General features: G+C 39.3%; 1 protein-coding gene across 4 annotated transcripts in view; it reads right to left on the reverse strand.

Moving 5' to 3' along the window:
* Window positions 1-14,629, reverse strand: part of LOC126188099 (G-protein-signaling modulator 2) — a 163,547-nt gene that overhangs the window by 86,284 nt on the left and 62,634 nt on the right. The gene's annotated exons all lie outside the window — the stretch shown is intronic.

The following is a 14,629-nucleotide window of genomic DNA, read 5'->3' on the forward strand; positions in this document are numbered from 1 at the left end:
GGTGGCTGTATCACTACCTCTGTCCATATCAAACCTACCACCCACCAACAATTCATCTACTTTGACAGCTGACAGTAATTCCACATGAAGAAATCCCTTCCATACAGTATAGCCACTCATGATTGTCGCATCTGTGGTGATGAACAGCCCCTCTCCAAATATGTCAAGAGTCTCGCTGATACCTTCACAGACCGAAATTACCCTCCTCATCTTGTACAGAAACAGATCTTTCGCACCATGTCTCACCAATTACCTACCATCTTCCACATACCCAGTGTCTGACCACAAAGGAGCACCACCCTTGTGACTACACCCAGGACTGGAGCAACTGAATCACACTCTCTGCCAGGGTTTTGAATCCCTCACACTGTGTCCTGGAATGGGAAATATCCTCCCCATCCCTCTCATAGTTTTATTTCACTGCCTGCCTTGCAATATCCTTGTCCACACACGCACACACACGCACACACACGCACACACACACACACACACACACACACACACAGGCACTACAGCTATGACAAAATACAATGTAAGTTCACTTTTCCACAAGTTCCCAAGTGGCATTTCTCAGAATGGGTAACCAACCAACTTTTCAGTTCCGGATGCATTTACATTACATTTGAAATTAAATCCATATGGCTCAGCCCATGAAACAGTCAAAGTCAAGTCCTATGTAACCACCTGGATACAGCTGCTTATATCTCCTCATCATTTCAGAATTGTTGTCCAGCGAGATCCTTTTTCACTTTGTCGAACACATGATAACTGCATGGCACTAGGCCTCAACTGTATGGAGGATGTTGCCATACTTCCCACTTCAATCACTGCAGCAGTTCTGATGTTAAGCAGGCCGTGTGTGGCATTGCATTATAGTGCAACAAAATCACACTGGTGCTCAATTTTATCTGTCAGTTTTTTTTTTTTAAGTTGCCTTACAGATCCGGTGCAACGTCTGACAAAATGAAGCAGAGTTGATTGTCATGTCTCGCAGAGTTTATTGTCCTGTCTTTCAGTATAAAATCCACATGCACCCTTAGTGTCAAAGACCACTGTCACCATCACCTTTCCTGACGAAAGTTTGGACCTTGACCTTCTTTCATTGTGGTGATGTGTGCATCCATTCCATCGATATTCTCTTTGTTTCAGGAGGGGGGGGGGGGGGAGGGGGGGGGTGACGTTGTGGACCCACGTGTCATCTCCTATGATGATTCACCACAAAATATCAATCCAAAAATGTCAATGTTGTCCCTTGTTAACATCAGTGAGCAGCTGTGGGACCCAACTGGCACACAGTTTACAATGCTGGTGGACCCTGCCATATCAAATGTTCAGCAGTTTCCTGCAGCTTTATGCGCCGATCCTCTCTAATGAACACATCCACACAGTTAACATTTGCAACAGTACTGCGCATTTCGAGCCTGCCTTCGTGATATTCATCACTGAGATCTGAGCGTCCAGTGTCAAACTGCTTACACCACTTTATAATACCTGGGCAAGAGTTTGCACACTCACCATATACTGCAATGGTTTCACAATGAATGTCCATGCATTTGAGCTATTTATCCCATAGAAATCTGATCACTGCATGCACTTCCAATTTGGAGTGAACACCCAGTGGACGCGCCATTGAGCCATGCCCACTCTGCACCGACATATAAGTAGTTACTGTCACGCGCAACACAGTGACCACGGTCTCGATGCACAGTGTGCTCTCACAACGAGCTAGTGTAACTTACTTCTTGATTCGCCCTTGTACAACCACTGTGTGCCACTCTGCTTGGGTATGACCACTAACAAGCTGACTGTCTGAATCAATAGTCATTGCCACACAGTTGCACCACATAACTGCTTAACATGCTGTCCAACACAATGTGCTTGGCTTCACAACCTGTGCCATTTGGCATCAGCTTTTCTGGATTTTACAGGTGGGAACTCTCCCAACAACATATCCATTGTTCTTGTAACCACGCTGGGCCTCAACCTTCATTAGTCCAACACGTCAACCTAAGATGAGCTCGAATAATTTATTTCAACCAGACATTGCAAAGAAACATTAAGGCTTGGATTATCACTTTCACCACCAGCAGACATCAGGAGAGACATCAGCCTACTAAAGTAGGCTGTTCCAGCTCATGTGCCCACTGGCAGGCAGCCAAGCACCCATGGGCACAGATGGGCAAAAGGCTGATGTTCAGGCAGTCAGGCAGCTGGGCTGGGGCTGGCCGATCACACGTGAGCAGGATCGGCCACATGGTTAAAAAATGGGAAATGTGCAAATCGAGTCACCTGGTAGGTAGCCTGCACTAGCTGTGTCTTTCTGCAAGCAAGCTGAGGGATGCCTGGCACTGCCCGCATCATATGGAACAGAGTTGGAACAGCCTGCACTAAAGACTGAGTAAAGAAGAAATAAGAGAAAATTGTACCTCACCAAGATGCTAAAGAAAGCATATCAGCAAGGCCATTATATGCTCATCAAAATGGGAGATGTGGTGGGAGTTCATAGAGTGCACACCACGTATCTCAGTACTCTTCCACTGCCATTTCAAGCCAATGGTGTAGACACCACAACAGAAGTTCAAAACTATTATGCAAAGCTGCAGTTACACTAAGCCCTCATGAGAGATTTCATTCTGTTCATTGTTAGAGCCAATTGGCTATGATCAACATGGTGCTCCAAGTGGTTATACAATGACACTGGATTTACTTCCTTCAATGCTAAGTAGCATACTGGGCACCAATCTTCCTCCAGCTAACTCGATCATCCGTCAAGCTTTCAGCTTCCTCCCAATTACTATCCGTTCATTGCAGATCCTTCACAGAAGTTCATTTTCAGATGCCGTTGGTTCCCACAACAATGACGATTTGGCAATTCTTCCATTTTTCATACACAGAATGTGCCCCACAAGCTTCAATCTTCTTTCAGCAATGAGTGTGTGCAGGCTGCATAGACCACTACTTCTCAGTACTTCATCATTTAGAATGCGGCCACGACAGCTGATCTACAAAATTTGCCTCAAGCATTGTTGGTGAAAAACATTTAGCTTGTTCACTAATTTTAATAGCGTTTTCAAAGTCTCACATTGTATATGACCATCAGTAAGATGATAGAGTTGTACAGCTCAAGTTACGTGGACAGATTTATACAGTCAAATTGCTAGATGGTTCGCATTCGTTGAGAGATTGCGGAAGGTTTCCTAAGTCTGCTGATGATCTCAGCATCTATGACATGGGTTATCACAGATAAGGTCTCTGCGATATGAAAATCAGCCCACATTTTATACTACTTTCTATTGCACTAAAATTTGGGTAGATACATTTCCACTTTTTACACACACTGTGTTAGCATCATTTATTTTTAGCCTTACAGAACTGGCAATTCCATCCAACTTGGTAGTCATTAGTTGTAAACTTTGTGCAGTTGATACCAGAAGAATGATGTCATCAGCAAAATCCACATCCATAAGTCTAAACTGCTCATTCCAACACGTGTCCATGTTGGAGCTGTCTACAGCTGCTCTCATTATGAAGTCTACATTTACATCTACATGGTTACTCTGCAAATCACACTTAAGTACCTGGCAGAGGGTTCATCGAACCATTTTCATATCACTTCTCTACCATTCCACTCCTGAATGGTACGTGGAAAAAAGAAACAACCAAATATTTCCGTTCGAGCTTTGATTTCTCTTATTTTATTATAATGATCATTTCTCCCTATGTAGGTGGGTGTCAACAAAATATTTTCGCATTCAGAAGAGAAAGTTGGTGATTGAAACTTCGTAAATAGATCTCGCCACAAAAAAAAAACGCCTTTGTTTCAGTGACTGCCACCCCAACTCGCATATCACATCAGTGACACTCTCACCCCTATTGTGTGATAACACGAAACAAGCTGCCCTTCTTTGCACTTTTTCGATGTCCTCCATCAGTCCTACCTGGTAAGGATCCCACACTACACAGCAATATTCCAGCAGACGATAGACAAGTGTAATGTAGGCTGTCTCCTTAGTGGGTTTGTTGCATCTTCTAAGTGTTCTGCCAACAAAGCGCAGTCTTTGTTTCGCCTTCCCCACAATATTATCTATGTGGTCTTTCCAATTTATGTTGCTCATAATTGTAATTCCTAGGTATTTAGTCGAATTGACAGCCCTTAGATTTGTGCGCTTTATCGTATACCCAAAATTTATCGGATTTCTTTTAGTGCCCATGTGGATGACCTCGCACTTTTCTTTGTTTAGTGCTAATTGCCACTTTTCGCACCACACACAAATTCTCTACAGATCATTTTGTAATTGGAATTGACCGTCTGATGATTTTACTAGACGGTAAATTACAGCATCATCTGCAAACAATCTAAGGGGGCTGCTCAGATTGTCACCTACGTCATTTATATAAATCAGGAACAGCAGAGGGCCTATGACACTACCTTGCAGAACGCCAGATATCATTTCTGTTCTACTCGATGATTTACTGTCTATCACTATGAACTGTGACTTCTCTGAGAGGAAATCACAAATCCAGTCACACAACTGAGACGATACTCCATATGCACGCAATTTGATTAATAGTCGCTGGTGAAATCTGGAAATCTAGGAATATGGAATTGATCTGAGATACCTTGTCGACAGCACTTATTACTTCATGGGAAGGCACAAGAACGATATTTTCTGAATCCGTGTTGGTTATGAATCAAAAAGTCATTTTCTTCAAGGTGATTCATAATGTTTGAGCACAGTATATGCTCCAAAATCCTACAGCAAATTGAGGTCAGTGATATGGGTCTGTAATTCAATGGGTTACTCCTATTTCCTCCCTTGAATATTGGTGTGGCCTGTGCTACTTTCCAGTCTTTTGGAACAGACCTTTTGTCAACTGAATGGTTGTATATGATTGCTAAGAAAGGCGCTATTGTGTCTGCAAACTCTGAAAGGAACCTGATTGGTCTATCATCTGGACCGGAAGACTTGCCTTTCTTAAGTGATTTGAGTTATTTCGCAACACCTACGATATCTACTTTTATGTCACTCATGCTAACAGCTGTTATGGTTTCAAATTCTGGAATATTTACTTCATCTCCTTTCGTGAAGGAATTACGGAAAACTGTATTTAGTAACTCTGCTTTAGTGGCACCATCATTGGTAACATTTCCATCGATATCGCGCAGTGACGGTATTGACTGTTTTTTGCCACTGGTGTACTTTACATATGACCAGAATCTCTTTGGGTTTTCTGCCATATTTTGAGACAATATTTCATTGTGGAAACTACTGAAGGCATTTCGCATTGACGTCCACACTAAATTTCGAGTTTCTGTGAAACTTAGCCAGTCTTGCTGATTTTGCGTTGTTCTGCAACAGTGTTCTGTGTTCTGACGTGTTTTGTGTACCGTGGTGGATCAGTTCCATCTCTTACTAACTGATGCAGTATGAATCTATCTATTGCTGTTGATACTGTATCTTTGAATTTGAGCCGTATCTGGTCTACACTTATATAATTAGCTTGGATGGAATTGAGAATCTCTCTTAGGAAGGCATCAGACGAATTTTTATCTGCTGTTTTAAAGAGATATATTTGGCATTTATTTTTAGTGGTTTTGGTTGATACGGTTTTGAGCCTCACTACAATGACCTTATGTTCACTAATCCCTGTATCTGTCATGATGCTCTCTATTAGATCAGGATTATTTGTGGCTAAGAGGTCAAATGTGTTTCGCAACCATTTACAATTCGTGTGGGCTCATGAACTAATTGTTCAAACTAATTCTCAGAGAAAGCATTTAGCACAATTTCGGAAGATGTTTTCTGTCTACCACAGGCTTTGAACATGTATTTTCGCCAACAAATCGAGGTAGATTGAAGTCTCCACCAATTATAACTGTATGAGTGGGGTATTTATTTGTAATGAGATTCAAGTTTTCTTTGAAGCGTTCAGCTATTATATCATCTGAGTCGGGGGGTCGGTAGAAGGAGCCAATTATTATTTTGGTACGGCTGTTGAGTATAACCTCTATCCAATGTAATTTGCAGGAACTATCTATTTCAACTTCACTACAATATAAACTGTGACTAATATAAAAAAGAATAGTGATAAAATATATCCCTTCTGACAATTGTCAGAAAGGGGTGTACCCATCTTCCGTTCTTATTCAGCAACTAAAATCTAGATACAGGTTTCTGGAAACATCAGAGTGACTGTCAGGGATTCCATATAGGCTTACAATATGTATATACTGTCAAAAGCTTTTTTTTTTTTTTTTTTTTTTAAGGAATCAATAAAGGTTGTGTGCAGTGGATAGTTGAATTCTATGCATTGTTCTATTACATTTCATAGAACAATAATATTTGTTCAGAACTGGATCTCCTTCTTCGAAAGCCAGCCTGTTCTTGTAGTCAACAATCTGCTGCTTCTTTTATCCTTTTTAGAAGACTGAGGCAAAAGACTTTGCATGGTACGAAGAGAAGCCAGTTGTAAATTTGGTTAGATTTCCCTTCTTTCGTAGTTTAACAATGATGTTACACCTCCAGTCTACTGGAACATGCCTTGTTTGCCAACACATATTGCAGAGGTGAATTAAGTCTGGATCTCCATACATCAGAATTCCAGATGAAATTTCATCTAAACTAGCTGCTTTATGATTTTTAAGTGTTGTAGCCGCTGCTCACATCTGTGCTTCTGTTATATCACCTGCTTTTAACATTAGCTCTTGCATTTGTCTCATTTGGAATGTTGTCAGCATTAAGAGACGTGGGCTAGTTTACAGTTTCTTTAAAGTACTCAACCCAATGGGCAGCATGTTCATCTTTTGTGAGCAGAAGTTTGCCATTTTTATCCTTTGTGGGGGAGTTTGAAAAACTGTGGGTCTCAGTAAGTTCGCAAATGGTGTGTTATAATGACCTGGTGTCATTTTGAGAGGCAGCATTTTGAACTTCTCTATCTTTCCACTCTGCGTATTTTCATATAGTTACTTGAAGCTCTTCTTGATATTTAGCTTGTTGGCATTGTTGCTTTGCCATCTTTCTTTCGTCTATCAATGCCAAGTTCGGCCTTGAATCCACTACTGTTTCTGTGTTCTTTTCTGTTGTTCAAATGCCTCTTCAGTACATGTACTCAGAGAATCCTTGAATTTAAACCACTGTGTTTCCGCTTCGTCAGGTTGTTCTTGAAGTGCCTGGAATCGATTTCTAAGGCTGATTACAAATGTATTTTCTACTTATTTGTCTTTTAGTTTAGCCACATCAAATGGTCACTTAGGTTGTTGGCACTGCTGCGATTCAAACTTCCCTTTCAGGTCCGCTCAGACCAAGAAATGAACCAACCCAACATTCGCAGCACAGCAGGTTAACGTATCTTGATTTAAGGATCCCACATTTCAAGATCCAATGTGAATTATACTTTTTGCAGCAAACATTGATTTCCATTTCATAAATTGCTAGATACCCAATCGTGTCGCTCTTGAATTATTCTAGTCACTATATTCTCCATGCTGAGTTTTAGATTAATGTTCAGGTTCAAAACTTATGAGGTGCAAATTGCTGAATTTTTCTTGTTGCTTCTGTAGTAGTAAAACATTTTACGGGTTTCTGTATACAATGAAGTAAACAATAAATTTTATCTTAATTAAAAGTAACCTGTAGGTTTATACAATCTGTCAACAAGGATTATGCTCGTCAACACTGCAAAAAATTTGTTACACCGATTATTATTATTATTATTATTATTATAAATCGCAAGGCCTACTGTTGGTATACTATTACGAATGAAAATTTTAAATGGCTTTTAATTTGTCACTTTAACTTTTTCCCTTCTGTTTTTGCAAGGGCTCACCATCTGCAAAGTGAGTGCCCGAGGTAAAACTGATCAATCAGATGTCATTATGTAGTGCAGGAAAGGGCAAACTACGCCACTGTCTTCAGACCAATGTTTTAGGTTTGCAGTAGCCTTACACACAAGTGTATATACTTACACCACAGTGCTCAATGTGGAGAGCAATTAACTTTAAACCAATGAAAAGTAGTATGATGGCTGGGTTAGCAACTTCACAGCGAAGGTCAGACATAGCAACATAAATTTACAACGCATCACAGTACGATTTCTTGCTACAGATAGAACTTACAGATCTGCAGAGTGACAGGCAGTTGTGTAATAAGTCCTATAATAAAATAAGTCTAGCAGACTTGCACAGGAATTTTTCTCAACATAAACTTTCATGACTTCACAAGTTTGCAGCTGTGGTTAATTCAATGTTTGTATTTGCGTACTTGTGTGGGCAGCCTTATTCCATAAAAAAGAAGATTAAATCCGCCTACAGAAGCCCACTGACAGACTTCATCTTAAAAGCTTATCTTCAGATTAGTAGCACTCAGAAACTGGTACCAAAGACCTTATGCTTACTGAAAAGCAAAATAAGTAATATTCATTGACATGCAGTATTTTCATGCTTAACATGTGAATAAAATAGTCACAAAATACAACTTGATATCAATTTAAACTCTGTCTGAAAATGAATTAATCATAAGGCTACATCAGTATTAAGAAATATCTTGTTTTGTACTTTGATGTTCCATGTTATGCACTTCGTCAGTTAAAAGAAATTTAAGTTTAATTTCAATTGCTCATCAATGCAACAGTCTTAGAAAATAAATTTACCTCAAGAGGTGTCAATTAGCCATTGTGAAGTGATACATCTCTGTAGAAATAACATTAGCAGCTATAGAATAGACTCTTCAACAGCAGTTTTCAATGAAGAGCTATCTTGTTCCAATTCCTCCCTCCTCTGCCCTCTCCTCCCCTTCCCATATCGTTATTCACTCTGAGCCAGCTTACTGTTGTGGCTTGAGTGTGAACCAGCTCGCATGAATAGATCAATGGAAAGAGCTGGTCTAGCAGAACAGTGAAATATTTCCCCCGTTTCATCAGAGTTTACGAATATGTATCCTCACACATCCTTTCCTTCTGGAGACTCATAAGCACCTCGTAAGCCCTTTGAATAGGTGTTTAATATATGACATTATATTTGATGAGCTTTATGACCCTTCCACACTTTCTTAACATGCTAACTTTACATAAAAATTAAATGTTGCAATACCTGGGTTGTCTTATGTTACTTTATTATTGTGCACACAGTGCAGAGGGCTTGTATATACTCTGTATTCTCAGTGAGCAACAACTTATGAAACAGTAGTGAAAAGCGTAGTGTTACAAGAAAAATACCAATAATGTTCATGCACTGATAACATTTAAACACGATGCAATGTAATGAACACACTACAATATCTCCTTTAAATGCCCAGACAGGAAAAACAACAACATTAAAATAAAGTAGCTGGAGTAAATTTTCCAATAGGTCTGTAGATTGCTCATAATGCCAATAGCCCACAATAGTTGCTCTGTCTTAATATTTCTCAAAAACTGGTGTACAGCTTCATCGAAGGAGTATGTTTACATTCTTCAGCTAATCTTACCTATAGAGGGAGAACTAAGACCAGCAATGACACATAAAATAATACCATTATTGCATGTTTATATTTTCTTCTTACTCATTAATTGAATCAGTCACCATATCCTCAAACTGACTAATAACATCTAGCCACACTTCAAACTAACTGACACCGTCAAAATCATCTTTTCGAACAATTATTTCAACCACAACTGCATTAATAGGGTGGAGGTGACACTGTGGATAACTAGCGTTTACATTTTGTTACTGAACAAACTAAGAGGCCAACACTAAACAATGTGAAACATCAAAGTCATATCATAGTCAAAATGAACAGTATTATCATGCTGAAAATGCATCTCTGAAAACCCAGTCAACTATGTAAAACATCAAACAGAATAACTGTCATGTACAATGGTAATATGAGTGAGATACAAACTTACAGTAATTCTAGCACTGGCAGTTGTTAAATCTGAGTTACCTTATCAAAGCTATACAAAAAGTTTTATAAATCTGCCAACAATATGCAGCATTAGTAACTAAATAAATGTGTAATGCTTATATGTTAGTATAAAGGATTTGTTACAAACTACAATTGGCAGACAAAGGTACTGTAAGCAATTCTTGAGATTTGACTGGCATACTCCAAATTAAAAATTAAAACAATATCTATAGTGACACCAGAACACTAATGGCCAGGTCACTTTGGACCTTACTCTAGAGCAACTAGAGCTACTGCAAATGTTATGGTGGAGATAACTTCAGAACTTATACTGAACACCAACATGAGAAGAAGATATCTGCTTTGTAACAATACATGGCATGCCATGTTAAACATCCATATAAAACTGTATACAATCATTATTGACTGATACCATGCTGCCTAACCCCAAAACACAGTGAAAACCAATCACTTTGTAGTCTCTGTTAAATGTATTTCCAGAATTCATTCCTAGTGATGTCATCATCATTGTTTCTGTGCGATTTCCTATAGATGTGACCATTAGAGCCTCTCTGCTTAAATAGTTGTATGCCGTGGGTGACAAAGTACTATGAAATATAACAACTGAACTATTAGTGATCTAACAATGGAAACTCCAGGTAGGAATATCAACTACGTAGGAAAAGAAAGATTGCTATTACCATAAACAAGACACATCAAGTTGCAAACAGGCACAATTAAAAGACACTTACATAAGGCTTCCAGCACACACACCATTCTCAAGATGCTAGAGTTGGCAATTGTGTGTGCGTGACGTGTGTTTCTCTTACGGAGGGGGCGGATGAATGCGTGCAATTGTGAGCCAAGGGAAGGGGAAAGGGGGTGGGGGGACTAGTTTCTGTAATTTTTCAAAAGACATACATGACAAGTGTTTACGAACAGCTTGGAACATGGAAATATTACCATCTATTCCGGGTGTATACGCGTACCAGGGAAAAAAATTCCTGTACATCCCAGTTAAAAATACACTTTCTTCCGGGTGAAAATGCACTTTTTCCGTGTTTAGTGACTTAATTCTTTTTCTCGGAACTGTAAAACTTATCATTTATTCAATGATTATAATTTTATACACCAGCATAGAATTTCCTGGAACTTTAGAAAACAAAACTCGGGAAAGAAAACACGTTTTGGAAAGATGTTTGATGAGCAGCAACATGTACACTGCATATTTTCATATTACGAAAGTATAAACTCAAATTCCACCAAACACCACATGTTCCTTTCTGAAGCATTGAAATCAAGATTGTGATGCACTTTTGTAAGCCAGCTATTGCTCGTCACGTGATCTCGCAAGCTGATAACAGCGGATATTCAGAGCATAGGACACGTGATGTAGTCAGCCAATAGCAACAGCACTGTTAGATAGCGCGAACACACAAATACAGAAAGTTGATGGTTTAAAAATTTATACATTGTTGCTAAAAGAAAAGAAAAGCTTTCATATATAATATTGGTCTCGAAGATTAATAAGCTCCATGAGAAGCTAAGCTTTCATGTACAATGTTGATCTTTTTTGTGCGTGTTACACTTTAAGACACATCACACAAATGTGCCAGTAAAATTTTTAATGACGACATAAATGTCTGATCTTCTGGGCTCAAAACTTCTACACGGTCGTCCTCAAAGAGCTGATTTTTAAATGAGAGTCAAACGCTCTGTGATTTAAGAAATTCATTGTACATTTTCGCACATAGGTCATCTCACGTAAAATGAAATTTACTTGAAAGTAATGCTTTTAAAAACAACCATTCGCAGTATTTTCACACGACCTTTTCGAAATAGGTTCATTTCAGCAGTTGCCAGAGCGCGCCAGATAACGGGAGTCATTGTGCTTGCACAGTTATGATGACGCAGAAAGCCCGTATGTTTGTACGTGTAAAGCATTAAAAAAAAAAAACAAGACATTAGAGGATATTCCAAGAGCATCGGAATTTCGTGAACCATACTAATCCAGATTTGGATGTAAATAACGTCATTGTTCTGCAAGGCGATTAATGCTTGACTCTGTCAGGAAGGTGCAAATAAAATATGAAACTAATAACATATTTTAGCCTTCCATAATTATGTGAATGTATTTTAATTCACTTGATAGTTCCCGACCCTAGAAATCCGTTTTGTTTTCATTTGACGTGAGAGTAATAAACCAAGAGGAAACAGCAAAATGACTACACGTAAACACAGGTTATGTGGAGACTACCTACCTCCCCACTAAAACTCAGACTGCTCTGTGCACCAGCCCCGGATCTACGATATTTCCGAACCGGGGCAATAGTAGATAGTGGCGCCACCCCGCCCCCCCTCTCCATCAAGCGTTTAAGGTAGGATGCCAAAAATTAAAAAAAAAAATAGACTTTTCAAAAATTTGTTCATTTCGTAGCACACATTTTTCTGAAGAGTCTGATACATAAAACAGATGTGTTCGAGGAAATGTAGAACATGTTATTGGGTCTTAAGAGTTCCAAAGTGCAGTGCCACACTTCTTCACACAGCATTCGTCTATCTATTTCATTCTGTGGAATCCAAACATGTAATATTTTATAACGAATGCAGTGGAAATTAAAATGTCCTGTGGTGCCTTTCCTGCTCCCAGTCAGCTGGTTTGACATCCTGCCCCTCTTTTTTTTTAAAAAAAAACCTCGCAATTAATATGGTTGGGATTATTTGCAACTGGGAGAACAAGAAATCTTCAGAAAATGTGCACTCTTTATTGCCTATTAGCTAATAACTTGCTGTTTTGTGTGACATAAAATTAAATATGTGTTGTTGTTGTGGTCTTCTGTCCAGAGACTGGTTTGATGCAGCTCTCCATGCTACTCTATCCTGTGCGAGCTTCTTCATCTCCCAGTACTTACTGCAAACTACATCCTTCTGGATCTGTTTAGTGTATTCATCTCTTGGTCTCCCTCTACGATTTTTACCCTCCACGCTGCCCTCCAACATTAAATTGGTGATCCCTTGATGCTCAGAACATGTCCTACCAACCGATTCCCTCCTCTAGTCAAGTTGTGCCACAAACTTCTCTTCTCCCCAATCCTATTCAATACCTCCTCATTAGTTACCCATCTAATCTTCAGCATTCTTCTGTAGCACCACATTTCGAAAGCTTCTATTCTCTTCTTGTCCAAACTAGTTATCGTCCATGTTTCACTTCCATACATGGCTACACTCCATACAAATACTTTCAGATATGACGTCCTGACACTTAAATCTATACTCGATGTTAACAAATTTCTCTTCTTCAGAAACGCTTTCCTTGCCATTGCCAGTCTACATCTTATATCCTCTCTACTTCGACCATCACCAGTTATTTTGCTCCCCAAATAGCGAAACTCCTTTACTACTTTAAGTGTCTCATTTCCTAATCTAATACTGTCAGCATCACCCGATTTAATTCGACTACATTCCATTATCCTTGTTTTGCTTTTGTTGATGTTCATCTTATATCCTCCTTTCATGACACTATCCATTCCGTTCAACTGCTCTTCTAAGTCCTTTGCTGTCTCTGACAGAATTACAATGTCATCAGCGAACCTCAAAGTTTTTATTTCTTCTCCATGGATTTTAATACCTACTGCTTGCTCAATATACAGATTGAATAACATCGGGGAGAGGCTACAACCCTGTCTCACTCCCTTCCCAACCACTGCTTCCCTTTCATGTCCCTCGACTCTTATAACTGCCATCTGGTTTCTGTACAAAATGTAAATAGCCTTTCGCTCCCTGTATTTTACCCCTGCCATCTTCAGAATTTGAAAGAGAGTATTCCAATCAACATTGTCAAAAGCTTTCTCTAAATCTACAAATGCTAGAAATGTAGGTTTGCCTTTCATTAATCTTTCTTCTAAGGTAAGTCGTAAGGTCAGTATTGCCTCAAGTGTTCCAATATTTCTACGGTATCCAAACTGATCTTCCCCGAGGTCGGCTTCTACCAGTTTTTCCATTCGTCTGTAAAGAATTCGCATTAGTATTTTGCATCCGTGACTTTTTAAACTGATTGTTCGGTAATTTTCACATCTGTCAGCACCTGCTTTCTTTGGGATTGGAATTATTATATTATTCTTGAAATCTGAGGGTATTTCGCCTGTCTCATATATCTTGCTCACCAGAAGGTAGAGTTTTGTTAGGCCTGGCTCTCCCTAGGCTATCAGTAGTGCTAATGGAATGTTGTCTACTCCCGGGGCCTTGTTTCGTCTTAGGTCTTTCAGTGCTCTGTCAAACTGTTCACGCAGTATCATATCTCCCATTTCATCTTCATCTACCTCCTCTTCCATTTCCATAATATTGTCCTCAAGAACATCGCCCCTGTGTAGACCCTCTATATACTCCTTCCACCTTTCTGCTTTCCCTTCTTTGCTTAGAACTGGGTTTCCATCTGAGCTCTTGATATTCATACAAGTGGTTCTCTTTTCTCCAAAGGTCTCTTTAATTTTCCTGTAGGCAGTATCTATCTTACCCCTAGTGAGATAAGCCTCTACATCCTTACATTTGTCCTCTAGCCATCCGTGCTTAGCCATTTTGCACTTCCTGTCGATCTCATTTTTGAGACGTTTGTATTCCTTTTTGCCTGCTTCATTTACTGCATTTTTATATTTTCTCCTTTCATCAATTAAATTCAATATTTCTTCTGTTACCCAAGGATTTCTACTAGCCCTCATCTTTTTACCTACTTGATCCTCTGCTGCCTTCAC

This window comes from Schistocerca cancellata, chromosome 1 (genome assembly GCF_023864275.1).
Source record: "Schistocerca cancellata isolate TAMUIC-IGC-003103 chromosome 1, iqSchCanc2.1, whole genome shotgun sequence".
Lineage (NCBI taxonomy): Eukaryota > Metazoa > Arthropoda > Insecta > Orthoptera > Acrididae > Schistocerca > Schistocerca cancellata.